This window comes from Mytilus trossulus, chromosome 4 (assembly GCF_036588685.1).
Source record: "Mytilus trossulus isolate FHL-02 chromosome 4, PNRI_Mtr1.1.1.hap1, whole genome shotgun sequence".
Taxonomy (NCBI): Eukaryota; Metazoa; Mollusca; class Bivalvia; order Mytilida; family Mytilidae; genus Mytilus; species Mytilus trossulus.
Window position 1 is genome coordinate 1,772,135 of NC_086376.1, and position 23,867 is coordinate 1,796,001.

At 37.0% G+C, this 23,867-nt stretch overlaps 1 protein-coding gene across 1 annotated transcript in view; it reads right to left on the reverse strand.

Moving 5' to 3' along the window:
• Window positions 1-23,867, reverse strand: part of LOC134714474 (uncharacterized) — a 62,077-nt gene that overhangs the window by 18,184 nt on the left and 20,026 nt on the right. The window lies entirely within an intron of this gene.

The following is a 23,867-nucleotide window of genomic DNA, read 5'->3' on the forward strand; positions in this document are numbered from 1 at the left end:
TGATGGTAATTTGCCTTTAATTTTACCGTGTAAAACGCCACATGCGGGGTGTCGGCTATGTTTGACATGGGGTGGCAATTTCGAAGCGAAGAAAAATTATCAAAGTATGTTCAAGTATCAAAATTTCTTTGTTTAGAAATTTTAGTACCATATAATGTACTGCACGGAAGGAAAAGCAAAATCAGTCGTTTTCAGTACTCTGATTTCTCTAACACCTCTCCCTAGTTTTCCGTGTTGCAGATTTTGAGGTTTCATATGCAAATTTCGGGAAAAACTACTTTAAACGACTTCCCTCCGCATCATTTATATAGACTTGAGTTCCTTATCAGGTTCCTCTGAAAACCGCTTGTGCATGCTGCATAAAAGACCCCCTTCCGAAACGTAATTGAATACTCTCTCAAATGTGCATCGTTACCAGTAAATGGTACAGCTATACCTTAAGACAATGACACTGCTATTCTCAACAATTCTAAACAGCGATTCCAAATCTTAAAAAAATTATATGGCTTTTGATTTTCTATCATTTCTCCGAATGGTAAAAGCAAATAAATATCCTTTCGACAATATTTCTCTTCGTCTTTTCTTTTCGTGTGAGCGTGGAATGGGTGATCCCCAAGATGCAGGAACTTATTTTGCAGTTCCAAGCCAAAAGATCCTATCAGATCTCATCGCCATAGACCTTGATATCCCAAAATCTGACCTCTGCTTTATATATCTTCTATAAAATGATAAGTTTGTTATGTACTGACGGTTTTGAAGATGGAATAAATGTAAGGATAGAAAAACACTATCAGAAGACCAAATAAATACAAAGCAAACAATTATTGGGTAAAGACAAGTTTTTGGAACTTTTTCTTTGTAAAAGAGCAAACAAGGCGCTTACAGATTTGGGTCTACGATTGAAAGACCGTAAAGTGCTCGCGATCGCCATCCTCCAAAAAATTTGGTCTTTATAAGTTTGAAGGAATGGCGGGTGTCAATTGACATCAATCGAGATTTGTGTTTGTGATCAGTGGATTACAGGCGTCATTGTTATAGCTAACGGAACTTGGGGGAATGGCCAGTCTTGTATCTACTCGGTTCTTTCTAGTGACATATTTGGAACACAATCATATCTTGTTAATGAAAGCACAGTAGACATTTTGTATCAAAGAAATCATATCAGCCTCATGGAACAAGATGAAATGTTTCAACGTTAGAACCAAGATATCTTAAACAGAGGTTAGATACTAAATTTCAAGGTCCATGGTGATGAAGTCTGATAGTATCTTTTGACTTGGAACTGCAAAACGTATTTCTGCGTCTTGGGGGTCGGCCATTCTGCGCTCACATAAGCTTTCTGTAATGTGTTCAATACGTTTCTGTCCACCTATTAAATATAGGAAATAAGCATCCAAATTAAGTTTTTCAAGATTTTGAATCGCTGTTTTGAAATAGTTAAGAATAGTGGTGTCATCTTATTCACGTCTCCTGGAAGCTATATTACCATTGGATGATAAAGATTCCGCTAGGTGTTTCATTGAAGAGAGTAACCAAGTTCGTTTTGGAGTGAGTGCTTTTTGCGGTGTGAACACACGCGAGTTTGACTGTTGATGGCTCCGGAAAATCTTATATGGAGGTCTGCTCTGTGATTTTCCTCCATGTTTCGGTGCATTGAGCCACAGCCGTGACTTTTTTATGGCCATGATAGTTACTGAAAAGGAATAAAAATCATTTTCGAGCTTCAAAACAAAATGTTTTGAGTCATTTTTTACTATTTATGAAATCAAAAGCACATGTCTTATATGACTTAAAAAACAGACGAAATGAAGTATATTTAGTTTTTAATATGTTATCATAATAAAGTATATGTGTTTGAAATAAAAAAAGTATCAGATAAAGACCGATTAACATGATTCATATGCAAATCTATTAGTTATTTTATTGGAAGCCTCTACCCCTTGAGATGCAAATCTGACACCCCGAGTGACACTTTATAATTTGATGAAAAACTAGTTTTAAAACCAATCAATTTTAAGTATGAAGCTGGTATTTGGTTAAATTCTATAATAGGAACCCAAGTGTATTTAAATGATGTGGAGGGAAGTCGTCTAAAGTAGTTTTTTCATCCCGAAATTTGCATATGAAGCCTCAAAATCTGCAACACGGAAAACTAGCGAGAGGTGTTTGAGAAAACAGAGCACTGAAAACGACTGAGTTTGCTTGCAGGAAATAGATTGTGTTTCAGTTTCTTCCGTGCAGTACATTCTATGGTACTAAGAATTCTAAATAAAGAAATTTTGATACTTGATCTTACTTTGATAGTTTTTCTTCTCTTCGAAATTACCACCCCGTTTCAAACATAGCCGACATCCCGCATGTGGTGTTCTACATTGTGTATTTATCTATTATAGTTTTCAAGATAATATGTTTTAAAACCGATATATACACATGGAAAAAAGTATTGCAACGCCTTGATTTTTTATAACTTGAAAAGCGTTTTATTTTGGATGGAATATGATTAAATATTTGTTAAATAATATTGAAACATTAGTTTATATTGGCATTTTAACGAACAAAAAATGTTTGAAAAAAAAAAGATTTATCTAACCACAATTTTATTATTAAAATGAGGTGTTTTTTGTACAAAAAACTGCATTTTACCACTTTTACTGTAGTCGAACTTTGCAATGTCAGACATTCAAAATTAATCTTAAGATGATTGTTTATATCATGGTTGATCGTTATACGCCAAAGAATTAGTACTTTGTGTGCAGCTTCCATTCAAACGGATAACCGCATATTAACGTCTTCTGATTCCTGCCATAAATTGAATAATTTGTTATTTAGGTAGCAGCAACCATTTTTGATGAAGTGCATTGTTTATTTCACCACGTGTTTGGACTGGGGTGTCCTTTCGCGCACATTACGCCCAATAGTGTCCCAAATATGCTCGATAGGGTTCAAATCCGGGCTACGATCGGGCCAAGGAAAATAAACAGAATTCCATTGGACCAATGAATCTTCCTCCACGCTGCTAATTTCCAACTTTGGCGAGCTCTGCACTACATTGGATACGGACAACTGTGTGTCTGTTGTAAGCAAAGGTCCCCGAAATGTTATTATCGCACGATAACCAGTACCGATGAGTCGATCTCAAACAATTTTTGTTAAAAGGCTCCTGTATGCCCACCACTACCTTTTTTATGATAGTATTGTATGCAACGCGTTTCTTTCTGATCAAGCTTCATTATGCTTGATTTTTCCTAGCAGATGACATAAGGTCTTTTTGATCTCGGATAGTCTTTAACATCGTTTATTGCCTGATTTTTATTCTCAAAACGACTAATAGTGGAATGGTGATGACCAACAATACGTGCGGTTGTCACAGCAACATTCCTGCTTCTTCCATGCTGACAATCTGCCATCTTGCTGCGGTTAAGAGTTGCGGAGGACGCACTACAAGGTGTCAATAACATAACTTTATAAACTTGGTTATTTAAAGTGATGGAAACAATGAGGATACAAACACATGTTTTGCTGTTTACGGGTACTGCATGTGCAAATAAGAACTTAGCGAGTCGATAATTATTGATCAAACTCGGGGATATTTAAATTATGTTTAGTTAGTTCTATTTTAACAAATTATATCACAAGAAAATAAAGATTTCGGTCATTATGATTTATGTGAATATCTTGTCTTGTCTTTTAAGTTCCTGTCTTTGTAAAAAATCATGCAGAGGGTGATTCATGACATACCGCAGAAGCAATTTTGTTTGCCCTATATCATAAGAACTTTAGTAGAAAAGTAAAAAAAATCTTTATTTTCCTTGTATAATGTCCGTTGCCATGGTTAACACAACATTTTGCCGGAATAGGTGAAAAAAAGACCCTTTTGACAATTGAAAATAAGGGAACTTAAAGTCTACTGGAAATTAAGTTAACCAATAAGAACAATAAGGATTTTTACATAGCTAATAAATAGAACCCGAAACTATTCAAAAACGTGAAAATTTGAAATATTCTAAATTATTTGTTTCCATAGCAACCATTGGAAAATGTGTTAAAATTCGAAAATGAATAATTTCAAAAAATCCTAAATTTTAAATCTGTGTATCTCCCAAGACCAACAATACCTTGACATGTCATTGACAAAATTTGGAAGACGACATTTAATATATACGCATAAAATAAAAAGAAAGTCGTGTGGTTTTTTTTTCTTTAAAAAAATAATTTAAAATGGTCAATTTTCATCAAAATCCAAATTGCCAAACAGATGAATAGTCAAACATTTTGAACTTATAAAGCTAAAGCATTCTATCTAAATATTCAATTCTGACACAAATTTGGTAATTTTAAATGAGAATGTATGATAGATAATGATAATTTACTCTCTGCGCATGGTGCCCCCCCCCCCCTTATGGAAAAAAAACCCTTTTTTTCATACTTACAAAATTTATCAAAAATTTTAAAGATGGTTTTTAATTGTGAACATTTTGAGCATTTAAACATAAATTTTCTTCAAAGGGTTAGGGGAAAAATACCCCTTTCACCATTTCTAGAATTCTCAGAAATGGGGAATTTGTCAAAGAGACAACAACCCGACCTAAGGCAGCAACCATTTGATTATCTGGAGGGGGGGCTTTGGGTTTTTTTCGCCTTCGGCGAAGAACAATCTATTATTTTAGCGACAAACCGAAATTAGCCTGTTCTTTTTCTAAATCTACAAGGGTATCCTTTACGTACAAGAGATATGGCTCTCTCTATATACATATCAACCATATATCGCCCCCTTCCGACGGACTATCATCGTTTCATTAAGACCATATATCATAAGACCTTTTTCCATAAATTTATTATTTATAAGGGTTATAACTGTTTTTCAAAAAGTTGATTGGCCACCAATATACATGTAATTTGTTTGAGATGTTGCTTTTATTAGCCTAAAGTATAAGTTCCGTAAAAAATCTGAAAAGATTTGTAGCCACATGTGGAGCAGGATCTGCTTACCCTTTCGTAGCACCTGATACCACCCCTAGTTTTTGGTGGGGTTTGTGTTGTTTATTCTTTAGTTTTCAATGTTTTGTACATGTCAGAGAGCTGCAAGGACCAGACAGACAGACACGCGGATGGACAGATTGACACAAGGATTGACAAACAGACGCACAGGCGGACGGACGCCTGGAATTTCCACTTCCCCGAACAATGTATTTCGCGGGCCACAAAACTAAATCATATTTGCATGTTATACCAACTAGTGAAAATTCTATGCCTTGTCATGTAACTATTTAAATTCTGGACATGTATATACTATTGCGCAGAGTCAGATGTACACAGAATGGCTGTTAATTAATGTACCTCTCATGTACATCGACATGTACCGAAACCTTTATGGAAACACTTATTTGTCACTTTGTCGATTTTACTGTGCTACAATGGAAATTGAAAAAGAACTACAGATCCGTTCTTTTTATTCTAATATATAATATCTCTAACAAAAGAGCTTGAAATAAATGGAGAATATGGATACAGATAATGCTCCCGCGTGCATATCATATAAAGTTATAAACTGAAATATCTGAAAAACAGTAGAAATGACACTAATCAATTGTGTACTTGATCTAAATTTTGTGGTCATATTAAGTATGGTGTAAAAGTTTCTTTAACATTTTTTTATTTGAGGTAATTTAAAAAAGAAAAACCAAAAGAAAATTTAGCAACAGCTTCAGCAAACGTGACATCACCAAAATTCAAACTTAATGTGTATTTGGATTTTCTTAACATTGTGTATACTTTTAATTAAATTTGATTAAGACAAACTAAAGTTAGAGAACGGAAAAGAAAAAATCAGCAATATTTATATTTGTAAAGGGGCATAACTCTAGAACGGTTTAAGTGACACCACCAAAATTCAAACTTGATCTGTGTTTTGTGATAAGAAGCAATGTGATTCAGTTTCAAAACATTTGGTTGAAGCAAACTAAAGTTAGAGAACATAAACCAACTTTCGGACGTACTGACGGTCAAGGGTGAAACTTAATCCACTGCGGGGGCATAGCAATGTGTAAATATAACAATTTTTGCCTCAAGGCCAACAAGGAAAATATGTTTGAGAACTATAAAGATGCGATAAGGGGGCGACCATTTTATATTCTTGGGGGGTGGGTGGGCTCGAGGATTTTGAAAATAATTAATAACTCATCCTTGATAATCACAAAAATAAATGGTTGGGTCTGTGGTAGTTTTAAAATAAATTACCTGACTTGCAATGAGAAAAATGTATCGAAAATAAATAACTCAGCAGGTCGAATCAAAGGCATGAGATGGCACCAGATTCTTCATAAATTCATCTTTTTTCCCCAAAAAAATCGGGAAATATTCCCAATTTTACTTTTCAATAAATAAAAGTATAATAAGTATTATTTAAATATACTTGAAATGTATGAAAATTGGTTTCATTTAACTGGAGATAAATTGTCTCAGGAAACCTTACCTCACTTTTTTTAAACAGGGCCTTAACTTCATTGAGCAAATGCCAAATGTAAGAAATTTCAAAACCAAACGCTTGTCTCCATATCAAAATGTGCTCACGGCGAGTGCCTTGCAAGAAACAAGTTCTGTTTTCCCTCAGACGTAGCCCTGATTTTTCGGGATCAATATTTCTTATTTATTTGCCTTTTGTTCATTGATTGCCCTTCTATATTCTGTTTGTGTTGCATTCCTTTTGTGATATAGTAATTTTGTTATGAACTTGATCATCAGTTTAAAAAAACAGCAGCCACAGAGTTTGTGATTTCCATTTTTGCTTCATCATGCACATTGGTCTTATGTTGTCCCTAGACACTTTAAAGTCTTACACTGAATTTATACACTTTGCCGTTTGAGACCAAAATATTGTCAAAAAATTATTAAAACAAAATTTGCGATTTTAGATTTTGAAAGGGTCTTTGGAACACCCAGAAAATGGTACATAATGACTTGACTATACATTGAACATGTATTATTTATAATAAACAAATCATTTAAAAATTGTATGTTTTTTCGAAATATTATAAAAATAGTTGTGAAAATGAATAATCAGTCCCTAGCTTTAATGAAAATGAAAAATCTTGCTTCAATATATAGTGCATAAAATGAATAATCTGTCCTCATAGTTTACAAAAATAAATAAACGTTTAAAAACAAATCCTCCTGGCCCCCCAGAAAGTCAAATGGTCGTCCCCTAACTCATTAATAATGCAGTTTGGTTTTTTTTTTTAAATAGTGTACAAGATGTCCTTTTCCATCATATACCATACAAAAATTGACAAATTATTGTAAAGTTTAATGTAGATCTATGGTTTCTATTTCATCATATATAATTGGGATTTTCAGTTGTACCTTTGTCCGTAAGTACTTCCAGTCTAGAGTTATATCCTTTTACAAATGGAAAAAAATCCTGACTTTTTTGTTTCCGTTTTTTCCATACAATACAATGTAAAATATTTTGCCCCATAACACTCACTTATTTTTTCATATAAGACTTTAAAGAAATAGCTCAGGAAAGGCCATTTATAAGAATTTTAGAAGATTCTTGATTTATTTTGTTTCTTTTGTTTTGAGACCCAATAATATCAATGCAAATATAAGTCCGAGTCAGCCTTTTTCCGCCATATTTTAAATCACACATATCAACAAATATAACGCTATAAAGGGCCCAAAAAATTAAAACCATTTAAACGGGAAAACAACAGTCTAATCTAAAAACGAGCAGCATGGTTGAGCCGTTAGAGCAAACGGATAACTACATTCAGACAAACAAAATTTAGGGATTTTTTTAATATATTTTATGTGAAAATGACAATGAGAATGATGTTCGTAGTGTGAACGTAGTCAGGTCGTAAGAAGAGCGTGATACGGACAGCAAGGACGTGCTAGAATCGTACTATGGTCGTGAACAGCGTGACATAGTCGTAGTGGAAGCGTAGTTGGGTCGCGGTGAGAACGTAATTGTCGTAGTGAGGTCGTGAAAACGTCGCTGTGAGATCGTAGCGCAGTCGAATAGAATCACGCTTTCCCTACGCTCTCGCTACGATTGTACAGAGACCTTTGCGATCTTACTACGATCTTAATGCGCTCTCACTACGCTTCTACTACGACCTGATATCGTCACGACCACACCACGATTGTTTTGAATATGTCCAAAGTTGGCCACGCTCTCCACGATCTTAAAGACCTCGCCACGACCGTTATACGACCTTAATGCGATCTAGCTGTTCGTACTACGATCATCAAAATTTGCATTTTTTCACAGATTGTAGTGCGATCGTGGCCTAGTGGGACTTCGGTATTAGGTTGTAAGAATATCGTGACGAGGACGACTTGGATGTGCTTAAATCGTACTATGGTCTTTAACAGCGTGGTATAAACGTGGTATAGTTGTAGTGGAAGCGTGGTTGGGTCGATGTAAGAGCGTGATGGTCGTAATGAGGTCGTTGTAAAGTCGCTGTGACATTTCAAGCCCCAGGTCCAACCAGATTACTATCGCACCACGCTCATCGCGTTCTTAAATTTATTCAGATCGTGGTGAGGTCGCGGTATCAGCTGCATGACATTACGTTGTTTTCACGATGATACTACGTCCTAGTTACGCTTCTAAAACGATCCCGCTACGATTAAACCACGTTATCACCAATCTTTTTCTACGATAAACATGATCCTACTACGCTCATCACGTTCTCCCTACGACCATACCACCAGTTATCCGATTGCAACACGGTCTTACCACGCTTCTAAGCAAAGTCGCCAAAATCGAAACCCAGTTCGTCAGCACAGTCACAAAGAAAAAATACAACATATTAATAACATCAAATTGCAAAACGCAAACTTGCATTTATGTTCTAACGTGTGGAACTTGCAAATTACAATATGTTGGTGAAACAGAAACACCATCTAACATCAGACTAAATAATCATCGGTCATCTTATACAAAAGAAAGGACCTGCCCAATTACAAAATACTTTTAAAGAGCAGGACATGATTTTGAAAACGTCACATTTCAAATCATTGAGAAAAATTAAAATTGGGATACACAAGGAAGACAAAAAAGAGAGAGATTTTGGATGCACCAGTTACGAACTCTTGAATCTGATGAACTCAATGAGAGAGACGAAAAAAGATTCAAAAGCAAATTAAAACCATAATTATCTTGAAATCATACAAATTAATTTATAGAAATTCATACAATTAATCGAACATCTATAAATGTGTTAAACTTTTATTCCAACTTCATGTAGTTGTAGCTACAAACATATTTTATGCAACATCAATCAATATGTTACACTTTTCCTCAACTCTTGTATAGATCAAGCTACAAAAATATTTTTTTGTCATGCATCCGATTTCACCTTGAGAGATGCACAAACCTGATGAAGCTAATTTGTTTAGCGAAATATTGCGCATTTCTATTTAAAATCTAATAGAACTTTTAATGTATAAATTAGCGTGTTTTATTAGTTATCAAAAGTACCAGGTTTATGATTTAGTACGCCATACGCGCGTTTCGTCTACATAAGACTCATCAGTGACGCTCATATCAAAATATTTATTAAGCCAAAAAAGTACGAAGTTGAAGAGCATTGAGGATCCAAAATTCCAAAAAGTTGTGCCAAATACGACTAAGGTAATCTATTCCTGGTATAAGAAAATCCTTAGTTTTTCGAAAATTCAAAGTTTTATATTCAGGAAATACTAGTGTGGATCTAGCCGGCGTTAATATTCATGAGGCTAGCCGTCAATAATATTCATGAGATCAAAACCGCGTTCGATGAAATGTTTTGGGTAGTTATTAGATTGTGACAATAAAATAACTTTTGATGTTTAATATCCATTATGGTTATGCTATTTATAGCAATATAAAGTAATTAGGAAATATTAAGCCAATAGGTGTCTTCTACAAGGTCCGCGTCATTTAAAATGAAAGTAAAAGAAATGTTTAATTGCATTGCTTCACACAACACAAAACAATTATGAACATTAAAATGTTGTTATTATTGAATCAATGTAAACTATAGTAATTAAAACAAGATGATTAAATATAGGGTATTTAAATGGAATTAATTGTCATATGGGCATTCCATAATCTGTTCGTTGTCTACAAACATAGTCCAATTCTAAAACTAAAATATACAATACATACGATAGTATCACACAATTAAAAAGATCAGAAAAACAAGAAACATAGTTAATTGAAGGAATATAATAAACAGAAAAATAGAAACTGTCAGTTACTATTTCAATGACATAATGCTTCAAAATTACGGAGATCAATAAGAGTCTTTAATCTCAACATTACCAGTCCATTTTATTGCCTCTAAAATGGCCCATAGCACTTATGCCCTAGACCCGTACGAATTAGTCAGAAAAGGATAAGGGGGGTACCCTGGTATATCACAAATTCGAAAATGAACTATTGCCGGCTGGCCAAACGAAGAGATTCTCCACGTGGGCAATGATACTAGAGGAAGAGGTACTTATTGCCTTTAAAATGGCCTATAGCACTTATACCCTAGACCCGTACGAGTTTGTCAGTAGAGGGTTCAAAGGGGTGATATGGTATCCCGGATACAACGAATTCGAACTGAACTTTTGCCGGCTGGCCAAACTCAGAGATTCTCCACATCGACCATTATACCAGAGGTAGAGGTTGGTATTGCCTCTAAAATGGCTCATAGCACTTATGCCCTAGACCCGTACGAGTTAGTCAGAAAAGGATAAGGGGGTACCCTGGTATATCACAAATTCGAAAATGAACTTTTGCCGGCTGGCCAAACGAAGAGATTCTCCACATGGGCAATGATACCAGACGAAGAGGTACTTATTGCCTTTAAAATGGCCCATATCACTTGTACCCTAGACCCGTACGAGTTTGTCAGTAGAGGGTTCAAAGGGGTGATATGGTATCCCGGATACAACGAATTCGAACTGAACTTTTGCCGGCTGGCCAAACTCAGAGATTCTCCACATCGACCATTATACCAGAGGTAGAGGTTGGTATTGCCTCTAAAATGGCTCATAGCACTTATGCCCTAGACCCGTACGAGTTAGTCAGAAAAGGATAAGGGGGGTATCCTGGTATATCACAAATTCGAAAATGAACTATTGCCGGCTGGCCAAACGAAGAGATTCTCCACGTGGGCAATGATACCAGAGAAAGAGGTACTTATTGCCTTTAAAATGGCCCATAGCAATTATACCCTAGACCCGTACGAGTTTGTCAGTAGAGGGTTCAAAGGGGTGATATGGTATCCCGGATACAACGAATTCGAACTGAACTATTGCCGGCTGGCCAAACTAAGAGATTCTCCACATCGACCATTATACCAGAGGTAGAGGTTGGTATTGCCTCTGAAATGGCCCATAACACTTATGCCCTAGACCCGTACGAATTAGTCAGAAAAGGATAAGGGGGGTACCCTGGTATATCACAAATTCGAAAATGAACTATTGCCAGCTGGCCAAACGAAGAGATTCTCCACGTGGACAATGATACCAGAGGAAGAGGTACTAATTGCCTTTAAAATGGCCCATAGCACTTATACCCTAGACCCGTAGGAGTTTGTCAGTAGAGGGTTCAAAGGGGGGATATGGTATCCCGGATACAACGAATTCGAACTGAACTATTGCCGGCTGGCCAAACTAAGAGATTCTCCACATCGACCATTATACCAGAGGTAGAGGTTGGTATTGCCTCTAAAATGGTTCATAGCACTTATGCCCTAGACCCGTACGAGTTAGTCAGAAAAGGATAAGGGGGTACCCTGGTATATCACAAATTCGAAAATGAACTTTTGCCGGCTGGCCAAACGAAGAGATTCTCCACATGGGCAATGATACCAGACGAAGAGGTACTTATTGCCTTTAAAATGGCCCATATCACTTGTACCCTAGACCCGTACGAGTTTGTGAGTAGAGGGTTCAAAGGGGGGATATGGTATCCCGGATACAACGAATTCGAACTGAACTATTGCCGGCTGGCCAAACTAAGAGATTCTCCACATCGACCATTATACCAGAGGTAGAGGTTGGTATTGCCTCTAAAATGGACCATAGCACTTGTGCCCTAGACCCGTACGAGTTAGTCAGAAAAAGGTAAGGGGGGTACCCTGGTATATCACAAATTCGAAAATGAACTATTGCCGGCTGGCCAAACGAAGAGATTCTCCACGTGGGCAATGATACCAGAGAAAGAGGTACTTATTGCCTTTAAAATGGCCTATAGCACTTATACCCTAGACCCGTACGAGTTTGTCAGTAGAGGGTTCAAAGGGGGGATATGGTATATCCCGGATACAACGAATTCGAACTGAACTATTCCCGGCTGGCCAAACTAAGAGATTCTCCACATCGACCATTATACCAGAGGTAGAGGTTGGTATTGCCTCTGAAATGGCTAATAGCACTTATGCCCTAGACCCGTACGAATTAGTCAGAAAAGGATAAGGGGGGTACCCTGGTATATCACAAATTCGAAAATGAACTATTGCCGGCTGGCCAAACGAAGAGATTCTCCACGTGGGCAATGATACCAGAGGAAGAGGTACTTATTGCCTTTAAAATGGCCTATAGCACTTATACCCTAGACCCGTACGAGTTTGTCAGTAGAGGGTTCAAAGGGGTGATATGGTATCCCGGATACAACGAATTCGAACTGAACTTTTGCCGGCTGGCCAAACTAAGAGATTCTCCACATCGACCATTATACCAGAGGTAGAGGTTGGTATTGCCTCTAAAATGGCCCATAAAACTAATGCCATAGACCCGTACGTGTTAGTCAGCAAAAGGTAAGGTTACCCTCGAATATCACAAAGTCAAAATGAACTGTTGCCGGCATGCCAATCTAAGAGATTTTCCACTATGACCATCATACCAAAGAGAAAAGTAGACATAGCCTTTAAAATGGCATATAGCACTTATGCCCTAGACCTGTACGATTTTGGCAGGGAGAGGTGGTATTTCTGTTTGCAACGAAGTCGAAATAAACTATTGGCGGCTGGCCAAACTAAGGGATTCTCCACGTTGGCCATTATACCAGTGGTGGAAGTGTGCATTTCCTCTATAATGGCTCATAACATTCATGCCCTAGACCCGTACAATTTTGTCAGCAGACGGTTTAAAGTGGGATATTGTATCCCGGTGTGCAACGAAGTCGAAATGAAATATTGCCAGCTGACCGACTAATATATCCCAAACGTGGACCATTTTAGCAGAGGTAGAGGTGGTCATTGCCTTTAAGATAGGCCAAGGCACTAACCCTGATGGCGTTGTCCATTATATCAGATGTAGAATATAAAGTTGCCTCGAAAATTTCCCATGGTTCTTATGTTCTAGACTTAAAAGATAATATTAAAAGAAATAAGAGATTCTCCTTGTGGGCTATTAAAAAGATTAGCGTAGGTGTTTTCTCATATATCGTATGTCATAGATTAGTGTATTGGTAGGCAAAGGGTTTGGGAAGTACTCTTGTCTATCAAAATATTCAAACATACTTTTATCATCCCTTCCAAAATTTTACGGACGCCATCACGAGTTGGTTGACCGTTATGGAATAACCGTTTTACAAATGATATCGGATATGTTCCTTACGTCGTAACTACAATCCCCTTCCCTTTCATGAAAGTTACCTACCGAATAAGACTATTTACCGGATTTGTTATCACATAAGGAAAACGACGTGTGTCATGTGTACTATTGTTTGATTATTTGCCTTTTTTTCATTTTTAGCCATGGCGTTGTCAGTTTGTTTCTGAGTTTATGAGTTTGACTGACTCTTTGGTATCTTTTGTCCCTCTTTTACTTGCTGGCCATTTTAAACGCAATAATTACCTTAACCCCTGTATCATGGTCAATGAGGAGACACTTTTAGTTTGACAAGTCGTCAATAGTTCAATTTGACTTTGAGGTATATAAAAGTATTCGCCTTTCTCTTGCTGACTAAGTCTTATGGGTCCAGGGAATAAGTAGTGTGGTTCATTGTAGAGGCAATGCCTACCTCTTCCTCTGATATAATGATCCACGTGGAGAATTTCTTAGTTTTGCCGTCCGGCAATAGTTTATTTCGAATTCGTGATGAATCGGAGTACAACATCCCCCTTTTACCCTCTACTGACAAACTCTTACGGGTCTATGGCAAAATAACTATGGGCCATTACACAATTACTACATTTACCTCTGGTGTCATGACCTTGGTTTGGCCAGCTGGCAATAGTTCATTTCGACTTTGAGATATATAAAGATACTAACCTTATCCTTTCCTGGCTAAGTCGTACGAGTCTAGGGCATTAACGATTTGAGTCATTTTAGAGGCAATGGATACCTCTCCCTCTGATATAATGGCTCGCGTGGAAAATCTCTTCGTTTGGCCAACCAGTAATCGATTATTTCGACTTCGTGGTAAACCGGGTAACTACCCTTTTGACCCACTGCTGACAAACTCGTACGGGTCTAGGCTATCGTTTAGTGGATAAATCGGGCAACTGTATGACTAACAATAACAAATATCTCTATTCAAGCTCTAATGTCTAATGTTACACTTAGGTGACGTTACAATGAATAGCGGCAGCGAGAACGTTACGTCTGTGATTTTGCTCTTTACATGCTTGGGCCGCACATGAGTTACATTACTTAACAATTAATAAAAATGATCACAACTTTAATTATTAAAGTTCTAATAAAATAAATTAAAACTTTAAAGTGTATATGTAAAATATTTAGCAGCCCACGGTGTATTTCATTTTAATGTCCATATGCTAATCACACATTATCATTTTACTTTTCACAATTTACATATAACACATGTTAGTTTATGTTTTTTCGTCTTTGCCTCACTCTGCCCTGCTGTACTTTCAAGTTCCAAAGAATTCAGTTCTAACGGATAAAGTTTGATGATTTGTCTAGATATCAAACCAATTTTTGTTCGAAATATGGCTGATCGTGTAAGTCCATATTTCCCGTAAAATAATTTGTCAATGATCGCCAAAGTCCAATTTACTCTTGATTCAGAGTCCTGAATCTGAACTACATCTCCGACTTGAATATTCTATGTGTTTCGATCTGTGTATCAGTAATAGCGAATTTATGTATTCCTGCTTTCTTCTATTTGTTTAGTTTTCAAGAAATAATAAAAGAAACTTTGATTTTCGAAGTTTCTGGTTCATGCGCAGTGTCTTTGGTTCCTCGTTGTGAACTACAGTCTTCAATGCCGTTATACGGTAGCGTCTTGGTCCGTTTTCAATATAATACATGTGACAGAGTAAGGGGTTCGTCGTACGTTTGATCCGATGAAACGTATGTTAGTGGGCGATCACTGAGTAAACTTTCTACTTCAGTAATTATCGTGTTGAGTGTCGTCCATTTACCCTTTAATCGGTTTAATATGATGATGTTAATGAATGTCCAATTACTTTTGCTCTCGCATCATACAAATCATTTACAAATACTAAACGTGATGCATGAAAGAAGTCTAACACAGCTCTTTGTTTATTAAAGCTAGAAATAACATTTCAACATAAAAGTCTTTCTTTAACATAGTTGTCCAGTCTGTGGAACTGCAGTTAAATGTTGACGTATAACAGCATTTAGGATAAACGGAGATAAAGTTTCTCCAAATTAAACTGACTTGAATCTGTTTGCGGTTACTAGTAGTTGACTATTTGGGTCATCCGGGTTGCTAAGCTAAAATAATCTAGTAACATCACGACCCTCTTCATCCAACCAATATTATGAAGGTATTTTGTCTATATCTGTCGACAAAGTGTATTTGTGCATTCCGAATCGGAGAAAAATTCCGGTTAAATCAGTAAAGTTTGGCCAAAAATCCATCAAACAATCGTTTAAGCTCAGATTAAAAGTGAATGTTTGCAGCTGCAGTCAAATACAATTCAGACTGGCGTGGTTTACGACTTTTTACGGAAATGATAGTGCAGTATTTAATAAACATTAGTTTTGGTTGATAGTTCATCAACTCGCTCGATAAATCCACGTTTTTCTTGTTCATTTATATTTTTTCAGTTTTTCTGTAAAAGTGTAAGTTCAGGACTAAGACGCTTAATGGCGTTTTCTGTTCTTCGTTGCGCAATACTTCTGTTGTCTATTAAGGTGTGGTGTTCCTCCTTACACGGTAATTCAGCAACATATCTTTCTGTAATCATATGGTAACCTTTATAATTTGATTCATATACATCTTGGAATTGAATGTTTTCAGATTTGTTGTCAGTATTATTAATACTAGCAGCTTTAACTTCCCAAAATTTCTCCAATATATACTCTTCAACTGTACGTGTGACCTAGTAATATGTTCATTATTGGCGTATGTGTGTGGTCTGGTCAATTGATTGTGCCGGACAGAAGGTTACAGATTTCAAACTTGACAGTAGTAGTTCCTGCTCCTCATACTATTCGATCATAGACAATTGACCAGTAATAATTGAATTAGATAGAATTCATTAGAGAAAATTCAACCATTGGCTCATGTGAGACCGGGTGGGCTATTTTCAAGCCACTCAATTACTTTAAATTGGTAATATTATGTACATAAGTCTTCATTGGTACAGCTTTTTCTGGTACAATCAAAACGTTGATAGGTCATTTTCCGTTGTCTGCAGTAAGAAGGCAAATGGTACCATTATTTATATTAGAACTTTCTTGCCCTCACTTGTGTCACCAAATCCTGACCAGTTTATGGTCTCCTGTCTGGTAATTGTCAAATCAAGCTCTGTAGTTTTTTTTTCTGTGATGAAAGACACGTGTGCACCCTTGTCAAATAATGTGTTTGTGTTAGTACATGGAATGCCCAGGCTTACTTGCGCTACGGCAGATTTTAGTCTGTGTCTGTGAGTTAAGAAATGTACACGTTTTCTTCGCGTTGTGTTGTGTTTCCTGAATTGTGTTAATATTTACATTAGTGTTACTCTGCTTTTCATCTTTCAACCTCGTCTTTGTATAAATTAGTATGGTGACATATTTTATATTTCCTGCAACTTTGGTGTGATTTGCAATCAGCTATATTGGGAGGTCAAAGACATTTAAAACATAAACAATCCCTTTTAACAATAGAAATATTTGCTGTGTGATGAATTATCTTAGTGCCGTTAACGGGGACATGTGATTCGTTACAAAAGTACACATGGTTTTACGTTTATTTTTCTGTTGATTTATTTTGTACGTTCCTTTGAATTGGTGTGAAGTGCTGCTGTAGTGGCATAAGTTTCCGTATGATCAGAGGAATTGCCTTCCTCCATAATGTTGAGTTCGTGAGATAGTATTTGTAATAGTTCATTTATTTGCCAACTATATATTCGAATCATGGTGTCTTGTTAGATTTATGCGTACGCCCCCCGGTTACTTTTTCAATATATTAGGGACCAATAATGGGCCATATGTATTCTCTGTCAGACCAAAGGATTATAAACCACGTACAAATGGTTCAATTTGTCGTAAAAAATTACGTAAACTCTTGTATGAAGATATGTAAAATAATGCATTTGTGTACTTCTGCGTGATGTTGTGAACTTGTGGCATTTGTGTTTAGCGTTGATGTTTGTACTTAAATTTTGCTATTTGACGTATTTTTGTTTCTAAATTAAATAAATACCCATCAGAGTAAACGATTTCTGTTTCGAAAGTTCATCGGAATGAGAAAGTTTTGTTCCGCTCTCCCCATTTTCGTCGAATTTCTAGAATATTCTGGAAACGGCGCTTCTATGTCCTGCTAGAATCGATTTCAGCTTCAAATTCGTCCTGGTTACTTGACACCAATATCGTTAAGATGATACATCGGGCAACTATAAAGCTAACAATAACAAAAACGAATAGAATGTATGTATATCTATGCGGACTATAATGGCAACACGTCTCACTTAGGTAACATAATACTGATTAACAGCAGCGAAAACTTGATCAATTACTCCTTAACAAATTGTCTAAGTATTGGTACCCAATACGATTGTAGTACGTAAGTGTGCGTCTGTCACTATCAGTTTGGTAAGTAAATGATTCGCAGGTAAAATACGGAAATTTGGTATTCTCTGAAATCATTGCGTTGTGAATCCTTCCATTGCATCTCACAACGCTACCGTCATCTATGAAGAGTCCTAATTGTCTAATGCTAGGATATTTCCTTGTGTTGTTATCTCAGATGTTTAGTATATAAATATATAAGTAGTTGGATATGGACCGCTGAACGTGACCATTTACACGAATCGCTTTCCTGAAAGTTCCATATTTCCAATTGTCTATAACGTTAATGATACCATAGTGATCAGTATGAACTTCATTGTTTAGAAATTCCTCGTTTTCGTTTTCTTCTGTAATTGTCAATACCGTTAACTTATTCGGTCTTTTTTAATGACACTATCGATGTTCTGATTGACGCCTATTCCTCTTGTAAAGAGTTCGGTTGGGTTGCATTCTTTTGTGCAATATCTCCATTAATGTTGAATTTGTAGATTTTGCTATTCTCGCACTCGATTCAATATAAATCAATTACTAGTAAACGGTTTCGATGATTTTAACCAGTGCAATACTATACAGCTATCCGACCAGAAAACCACGTTTTTACATTCAGGTCGATTTTACATGAAACGCTAGTCTAGTTCCAATAACTGCGCCCATAAGATCTAGTTGCGGTTATGTAAGGTTTTTCACTTGCGATCATCTGCTTTTCGCCATCACTAACGTAATTTTGTTCCGTTGCTCAGATATTCAGTCGCAAAATACGTGTAGTTCAAGGTATTCCGAAGATTAGATGAAGCAAGGAGAATACAAATTTCGATGAAGTAGCAGTCATTTCAACATTCGGAAAACTTGTGCAAAAACAAACATTGTTTTAGTAATGAATGAACAAACTCTAAAGTTAACGGAACCGGAAGATGTGGTAAATAAGATTATTGAAGATTCGACACGTACGTAAGTTCATACAAAATGTCCTAAACAATGCAGTCCCGTCATATTGAATCAAATACTAAAGTACTAGAACGCACACTTAAAATCCAGAAACTATACCGTTTGTTTCAACGCACAACATAGCCAACCCACACAACGCACAGTCGTTTGAAAACCAGTTAGCCCAAGCCAGTCTCACAATCAACACGCAATAAAGTACATTTCCTGCATCCATTAATCAGTCACGGCCTACCAAAACTTACGCTTCCAACTTTCTAAGGCATCATTTTAGAATGGCAAACCTTCTGGGACTCATATGAGTCTGCCGTACATCCGAACCTTTCACTTACAAATATACAAAAGTATAACTGCTTGAAAGCTCATGAGCTTGCACACAAAGCACTAGGTTTAGAAACTCCTTCACCTATAAATCAGTTAACAAGCTTACGATTTTTTTTACGATCAAATTGAAGGTAGCGGCAGGGTCTAGACACTTTGGGTCAGACACATGAAACATACGACACGCTACCTGATCCCATTATTGTTAACAAATTACCTGTGGAAGTCAGAAAATATCTCGCGCGAGAAAATAGAACAAAAACCTACGGGACCTCCGTAGACACATATTAGACGAGATCGTTATACCGGACACAGGACAATAGAGTCGACTCCCAAAATTGGTGAAATCTCAATCTTACAAGAATATTGAGACTAGACCTAGCGTTTTCTGTCACGAAATACATGCACCAACTCATTACAGTAAAATAGCCGACACAGAATCCCGTATGAACAGATTAGATATTCTTTAACTGCCTTGGTATACACTGTGGAGGTTAAAAGTAGGATATTTTCGCTAATATAAACAAATACGTCTGTTCAGCCATAACTTTAAATAACAACTCAAAGAGCCCACGGCGACGTCACTGAAGTCGCCAACGTCGCCAATGGTAATGTACAAACTTAGGAACGTCGTGATCCCGCGGTAATCTCGACATATTGGGGACCGCAAAAAGTGCAAATTATCTTAAATTTCACATTAACTGTCCATATTTGTAAATAAATCAAGTTAAAAAAAGTCTCTTTCTCCATGAATGAACTAAATTGAATTAACTAAGATCTTGTTCACATAAATGAAAAATTTAAATTAACTTTGAAAGTCCTTTTGAAAATAGTTAATCTTCTTCATCATTTTCGTCTACATTGGTTGTCCACTTTCGTATCCTCTCCCGGGCCTTGATGCTCGCATTTCGATTCGGTCTTGTACTTATTTGCGTTGTGTCTTTATGTTGCTCGTCAGTGTGATCGCTTGTAGCATCCGAATGTGTCCCCGATACCTCCAACGGAAATAGTTTAACGATTGGTCGGGATGTCTCACCATTGCTTGTCTGTATTCGTGCTGCCCGTACATGTCCATCATTGCCTCTGATAAGTTCATTAACTATACCTAGTTTCCAATTGACTCTAGGTGATTCATTATGTATTTGAACTATGTCTCCAATTTGAATAGATTGTTCGTTTTTTCCTAAAGTTTTGTGAAATTCACGCAATGAAGTTAAGTACTCGGACTTCCATCTTGTCCAGAAGTGTTGTATTAATAAAGTTTGTCTGTGTGCACATTTGTTGAGTTCTTTGTGATTCATATAGGTTGGATCGTTGAATTCCTCTATGTCTATTTGCGGATATGGCAGCGTTGATATTCTTCTACCATACAAAAGGTGAGCGGGGGTTAACGTCTCGCAATCTCGGATATATGATGAAAGATATGTAAGTGGCCTGTCATTTAAAATTATTTCTATTTCTGTCACGACAGTCTGTAGAGTTTCCATACTAACTTGAGTTCGTCCAAGTGTCTTTTTCAAGCTTGTCTTTGTTAGCGCAATAAGTCTCTCCCAGAATCCACCATACCAAGGTGCGCGTTTTGGTATGAACTTCCATTCTATTCCTCGTGTGGACAACGTTTCTTTTAGTGTTGCCGATTCACATAATCTTTTTAGTTCCTCTGCTCCTGCAATGAATGTAGTTGCATTATCTTATATAAGTGTCTTGGGTATTGATTTGCGGCTTACGAAACGCCTAAAAGCTTGAACAAACGAATGTTCGGTTAGGTTCGGTACCACCTCTAGATGAACAGCTCTGGTAGAAGCGCAGGTAAACAGGCATATGTATGCTTTTGTTAAAATCTATTTTCGTCTCTTACAAGTAATGCTCCTGTAAAGTCCACTCCTGTGACTGTAAAGGGGGGTGCTTCCTGTAATCTGATTTTCGGTAAAGGTGGTGGGTCTGGTGCAACGTACGATTTTCCATTCACTTTGCAGCAAATAACGCATTTGCGGAGTAATTTCTTTGCATACTGTCGAATAGTTGGTATCAAAAACGTTTGTCTAATATAGGTGACTGTAGCATTCATTCCACTATGAAGTAATTTTTCGTGTGCGTCCAATACAATTAGTCTAGTTAACGGATGATTTGCCGGTATAAGGTACGGAAATTTCGCTGATTCTGGTATTGGTGCGTTGTGTATTCTCCCGTTACATCTAATAAGACCGGTTTCGTCTAAGAAAAGTCCCAATTGTCGGACTCTGGGTACTTTATGTGTGTTTCTGTGTTGTGCTCCTCTCAGCTATGACATTTCATCTGTATACGTAGACTCTTGACAATCTATAATCCAAGTATTTACTGCAATTTGAATTTGACTGACCTCCAGTGGTCCGCTATTTCTGGAAATCCTATCTCGTCTACAGTTGCGGATAAAACGGATGACATACGCGGTAATACGTAATAACTTAATGTAAGATCCATAGTTCGAAATATCCAATATGTTTGTTATACTTCCTAGACTCTTTTGTAGCGTCATATTCAAGTTGTCCAATTCCTCTTCATTTTCTCTGTCATCTACCAGTGACGTCAAAACGGTGTTTTTTGCGCTGTTTAGTTCCGGCCATTTTGTACTATCTGTTTACCAATGTGGTCCTTGCCGCCAAAGTGTACTATGGTCAAATTGTTCAATTGTAAGTCCTCTTATTGGAAGATCTGCCGGGTTGTTATCAGTAGGGCAATACCGCCATTTGTATGGATGCGTCAATTCTGTTATTTCCTTCACTCGATTAGCTATAAAACGTTTCAAAGTCTTCGTAGATGTTAGCCAATGAAGAACAATGCTGCTATCTGACCAAAATACAATTTTTGAATAATTAAGTGTTGAATGAAGATGTGCAGCTAGTCGTGCGCCGATGATTGCTGCCATAAGTTCAAGTTGTGGGAGGGTTAAGCATTTGACTGGTGCTACTCTGGTTTTCGCCATTACTAAAGTTGTTTCGTTTTCGTTACTCAAATAAGCTGCTGCGCCGTACGCCTTTGGACTTGCGTCTGTAAATACATGAAGTACTAATTCTGTTGATGTTGATGGCTTGCTAAAATAATATCGAGGAATAGTGAATTGTATTGCCTTTTCCAAATCTTTGGTCAAATCTATCCACGTAGTCTTTAAATTATCTGGTATAAGTTCGTCCCAATCTAATCCTCATTTCCATAACTCTTGTATCAGGATCTGTACTCTAATTGTAACCGGACTAAGTAAGCCTAGTGGGTCATACATCTTTGAAGAATATTTCAAAACTTCTCGTTTAGTTACATGTTGAAGTAGTTCCGGTGTAGGAATATCACGCTTAGGGTATAAAATCTCGTCGCTACGACTGTTCCACAACATTCCAAGTATTTTGGTATACTTATCCGTATCTAGGACGTTTTCTTCTTTAGCTAATTCTAGTAATTTAGCACTGTTTGAACTCCATGATCTCAAGTTGAATCCAGCTCCAGCCATCAAGCTTCTTGCTTCTTTGAAATACGTAAGTAAATCTTCCTCTTTGTTCATACTAGACAATATGTTATCAACGTAAATATCTCTTTCTAGAATTTTAGCTGTTTCACTGTTTCCGAATTGTTTCAAATGTTTCTGTATTGTGGCGTTGAGTATAAAGGGCGAAGACGTCGCTCCAAATAACAATGCTTTGAACCTGTACGTTTTCAGCTGACTTCCTGGATTTGTAGGGTCACTAAGCCATAAAAATCGGGTAACATTTCTATCTTCTTCGCTCAATCCAACATGTAAGAAAGCTTTCTCAATATCAGTACATGTAGCAAACTGGTTGGCTCTAAACTGTACTAGGAGTTTTGTCAAATCATTTTATTTTGGTGGTGTGTCCATAAGACAATCATTTAGACTTGGATGACTTGGTGATTGACGACAACTGCAGTCGTATACTGTTCGTATAGGAGTTGTGCTAGATTCCTTGTGTATAGGGTGGTGTGGAATGTAATGAATTTTCCTGCCTTTTTGTTCACTTTAATCTACTGTCTCAACAAATCCTCTGCGTTCCTGTTCGGCGATTATATCTCCATACTTCTTTAGTAGTTTAGGATCTTGACTAAGTCTCTTAATAACGTTCTCTGTTCTTCTTCTTGTGACTGTATAGTTTGATGGTAGTTCGTCATGTTTCTGTTTCCATGGCAAAGCATTTATTACCTCTGAGTTCAATCGAAGTGTCTTGATATGTTTCCAAAAAATCTGTATCGTCTATGTCTGTTTCCTTCGAGTTAATACCAATCGATTCCAATCTCCAAAATGTTTCTATATCATGCTCCTCCGTTTTATGATTAACAAGAATATTAAAAATGCTAGTACCCATCAACGAGTTATCCCTCTTGTCGCTTACTGGACCGGAAAGTAAGAAATCTAACTTTGACCTCACGGCGGTTGGACCATTTCCCCGTATGACTTCATCCTCGACTAAGTCCCAGTAGTAGTCAGCTCCGATCAATAACGATATTTCGAAAGACTCTCCCTGTGTTACCTAATGTGCTAACTTAAGTCCCCGTAAATAATTTAGTCCTCTGTTGATGTGGCGAATATTGTTCTGTAAAGGTACGGCAATCATTGGTACAATTAGAACGTGTATCGGTATTTTCTGTCC